Genomic DNA, 4,919 nt, shown 5'->3' on the forward strand with positions numbered 1-4,919 from the left:
GAGTGGACTATGCAGGGAAATGAAATAAGTATCAGGTTGGTTTGAGTAAGTTATCACATATGCCCCATGAGCTTCAGGGCATGTTTTGAGAAGGCTTTTTTCACTGCTCCCACATAACGGACAAATTGTTGATATAATGAGTGATCGAAGGAAGGGCTGGTTGGCAGCCTTTGGAGCAGGAAGGCCTCTGCAGGGAGGAGAATATTAATCAAGCCTTCCCGCGAGCAGAGGAACCAGGAGAAAAACAAGCTTCTCCTTCATGAACAAGGCAGCTCCTGGATATGTTTCGCAAACTTTAATGTGCACCCACACGACCTGAGGAATCTTGTTAAAATGCAGATCCCATTCAGACTGCTCTCTGCGCAGTGAGGCTCGAGGCTTCAACGCTCCTGAAGTCCAGAGACTGGCCACTCTGAACATCTGGCAGCTGGCCACCAGTGCCCGGACTCCCAGCCCAGCCTGCCTGCCACGGCCTAGGTTCTCAAAATGGTCATCTTGGAGCTTGTCTCCTAGGGATTCAGCCATGCTTTATAAACTTGCCTACTTTGCGAAGTTGCCAGAACCCATCAAATGTATAGGACCAAAGCTCTGAGAGACCAGTGTGAGGCAGCAGCCTGGGTAACTGCGTCTGCTCTGCAAACTCACAATGGCCCCGAAGGGGGCTGCTCTGAGAGTTGAGGGTGGTGGGACCACTAGGAAGTCACTGTTAGCACAAATCTAAGCTCCATCCTCCAGTCTGGTTTCATTAGTAATGATGTTGATGTTTTCATTTATTTCTTCTTGTTTCCTACTTTCAATTAATTCAGCCTTAACTAGAAACAAAATGCCCGTTTTAATTTGCCCCTTCAAACCACTTAATCTGCTTCTATAAAGTGAAGATAATAGAGCACCTATACCTCTCTCAGTTTTGTGAGGATTAAATTAGTGCACAGAGGGGTTTACAATTGTCCCTAGTATGACAGATGTTTACTAAATACAAGCTGTTATGGTAAGAGGTGCTTTTTGGTGTTTGTTCCACGAATAAGTACAGACAGATCAGTTTCCAATAACAACCTCCCTCTTGACCTCCAGACCCAAAGCCTGCTTGATAGTTTCACTAGAAACAAAAATTTCATCTTTTCTCAAAAATCAGTTCCCCTCACCGTCTTCTGTCAGTGGTATCATCACTGTCCCTGTCAGAGACAAGGACCCAGAGCCATTTTTTGCATCCATAACCAGGTACTGACACTCAATCATACCTCACAAAGCCTCTTGAATCCACTGCCTTCTGTCTCTACTGCCTCTACCCTCATCACCTGTTCTTGGACTCCTGCATTAACTTCTCACCAGTCTTCCTGCCTTTGTCTCTTTCCTTCCCAATCCCATTACAGGAACTCCTCCAAGTCAGTCTTCCCTAAGCACCGCTAGAAGTATTCGAAACAATCCCGATAAGCAGTTCCAAAGGCATTTTTTAAAGCAGTGGCAACCCTAGTGGAATCGTTCATGGCTTCCCAGGGCACTACTTGGGAAAAGGCCACACACATACGCCCTGATGCTTATGAAATTGCCCACGATCAGTTGTGATACTTTAGAGCAGGGGTGGGCAAACTTTTTGACTCGAGGGCCACAATGGGTTCTTAAACTGGACCAGAGGGCCGGAACAAAAGCATGGATGGAGTGTTTGTGTGAACTAATATAAATTCAAAGTAAAGGAGCGGAGGGGAGAGCAAGAGAACCGGATAGAACAGCCGGATCCGGCCCGCGGGCCGTAGTTTGCCCAAGGCTGCTTTAGAGGCACATCACAGGTACTTAGGCCACTGCCTCATCCACACTCAGGAGCTCCTACTGAGGCTGGGTGCTGAGGTATTGGCAGCTCAGTCTCCTGGGTGACACTTAAGTCTCAGGTTAGATGAAACTATTTCTCAAAAAGCACTGGTTTTGTTCAGGTTTTTCTCTCTATGGTTTCGTCATCAAGCAAAATCATTTTTTAATTTCTTCATTATCAGTTAGGGATTTGGGGACCTAGTATTACTTTGTAATTCATCTAGTTCAAAATAAAGATTTCCAAAGAAGCAAGTTCACTTGAAAATAGTGATGACACTATTGAAAATGAACATGTTCTATTTCTCAAATTTGAAGGTCCAAAGAGTCTTGTTCAAGGGCCAGTGGTTGGTCCCTCAGGTAAAAGCAATTCCTCCATTTAACCATGAGATGGCACTTGAGCTGTGGCACGCTGAGCCAGCTGGCTCAATGTTAGGACCACCCCTTGGTTCCCTGAAAGAGAGGAGACAGCTGGAATTCGCAAGAGGTGTGCCACCACTTCCTTAACCAACCGTAAAGGCATGTCACTTCAGGACCGATTCTTATTAAAGGCAAGAACAAAATACTTGACTATCACCACAGCAATAGCAGAAAATAAAACCAAACCCGTGACTGGAAAAATAATTTTACACAAGTTTCCCCAGTCTCACTCTCTAGTCCCATCCCTCCTCCCCCTGAAAATGACAGCTTCTGCAGGTTAACTCCCTGAAATCCCTCTAGCTTAGTGCCTGTTCCCATCTGCAGGCTCATCACTAACGTCCTCACCTTCCCTCCGAGCTTGATTCTCCCAGGCGCAATCCCGTAATGGTCAGAGGCTGTTCATTCATTCACCTGAGCTCCTCCTAACTCATCAAGCAGAGACGAGGCTCCTTCATACTAAGCCTCAGTTCCCTGCCAGCAGAACATCAGGTTAACATGTGGCTGCTGTTCTTTCTTCTTCTACCAGATTTCATGAGCCAATTCTGAACTTTGGGGACAGACACTAGACACCTCTATGGATGTCAAAAACCATCTTCTCTAGATTTCTTAGGCGAGCAAATCCTAAGTCTGGACAGGTTTTCTTGAACTCCCCTTCCTCAGGTAGTTTTAAACACAAAACCATAGTTGGCCAACCTTTCCCTTTTTGTTGGGAAGCAGGGAGTTCTCACTGGAGTAATTGAGGAAGCATCACCCACATATTTTCAACAATTCTACACTCAGGGACTACTTTGATACACCTCCTAGAGGCAGGCCATATGCATCACTTCTAAAATCTGGTCCAACTTCTGTTTTTTAGCCATATCATTATACCAGGACAATTTTTAAATTTTTATCTTTATTGTTGAAAGTATTACAGATGTCCCCTCCCCACCCCCTTATAGTTCCCCCCCATTCCCCACCCTCTCTTCCCTCTGAGATTCCTCAGTCTGTCCTATGCTTCCATGTCTCTGAATCTATTTTGCTTGCCAGGTTATTTTGTTCATTAGATTCCACATATAAGTGAGATCATGTGATACTTGTCTTTCTCTGACTGGCTTATTTCGCTTAGCATAATACTCTCCAGGCCCCTCCATGCTGTCTCAAAGGGTAAGAGGTCCTTCTTTTTTACTGCTGCATAGTATTCCACGGTGTAAATGTACCACAGCTTTTCTACCCACTGATCTATTGATGGACACTTTGGCTGTTTCCAAATCTCAGCTATTGTAAGTAGCGCTGCTGTACCAGGACAATTTTCAAGTACGTTCAGCCAAATGTTCTTGGTGGGAAAGAGGGCAGATGCTCGGTGTGAGGGCAATTGCCCTTCCATGAATTCAGCTTAAAGGCTATCAGGACAATATATAGTCCCAAGATATAGAAAAGAACCTCCAAATTATGCATGAATCAAACATGTGCATTTCTTTAAACCTTCAGCTTATGCCAGTTTTCCAGATGAGTCCCTCCATGTCATTAGATACAGTAATACAGAGCATTCTATTACTTAAAACAAGTAAGCATTCTGGGATTACTTTGGTCTGAAACTTAAGATCCCATGGTGCTGGCTACAGTGGAAAAACAAGGCAAGACCTTGGACTTGGCTTGAACATTAATTTCATTATTTGGTCAAATCCATTCCCCTCATGAGATTTCAGTCACCTCATCTGCACATAAGATTTTATTGCATTAATTGCTTAGTGTTTCCTCATGACTGTATTTTGCACACCTCTCTAGGATCAGGAAACACAAAACAACAAAATCTAGCCAGTTGCTTCTGATGCTTATTTACATTGAACACCTCAGACTTCAATAATGCAAGTAAGGAGAGAACAGTGACTCACTGCACACACAAGGTGCAGCCACCACCAGCCGTTCCCAGGCACAGGTGGGCTGCCCGGCCCAGCAGAGCAGGGCACACTGCACTTCTGATCAAAGACCAGGAGACCTGTGGAGTCTCTGAGCAGAAGACATTCCTACGTCCAACAAGTTTAATCGAAATTGGCAGGCCTTGATTTGGGGGATCTCGAGATTCCTCTACACTTTTAAAAATTGAGGATGCCAAAACTTTTTTATGTGGGTCATAGCTGTTGATATTTACTGTAGTAGAAATTAAAACTGAGAATGTTTTTAGATATTTGCCAACAAATTCATTTTAAAATAAATACTTCACTAGAGTAGGCTTAGGCAAAGTTTTTCTGTAAGGGTCAGGCAAGTAAATATTTTAGGCTTTGCAGGCCATATGGTCTCTGTTACAACTTCGCAATTCTGCTGTTGTAGTGTGAAAGCAGTCAGACAATAAATAAGTAACAAATGAGCGTGATTGTGTTCCGATAATATTTTATTTACAAAAACAGGCATGGGTCAGTTTGCTAGAAAACAAACCTTAAAAGGATTAAACAGATCTGCAAGAAAATTAACTATCTGCTAGAATAAAGCCCAATACAAAGATAACAAAGCCAGCAATGTAACATTCATAATGTGTGTCATCTTTCTTAGTACTAGATCAAAGAACTGGAAAATGACCTGGGTCCAGGAGGAAAATCAGTCAATAGAAATAGACCCAGAAATGACATAATGGTATATAAGTAGATAAGTACGTTAAAACACTTATTATAAACATGCTCTATATGCTCAAGGATGTAAAAGAAAATATAAAGAAGAGAGGA

This window comes from Plecotus auritus (genome assembly GCF_963455305.1).
Source record: "Plecotus auritus genome assembly, chromosome: 4".
NCBI lineage: Eukaryota > Metazoa > Chordata > Mammalia > Chiroptera > Vespertilionidae > Plecotus > Plecotus auritus.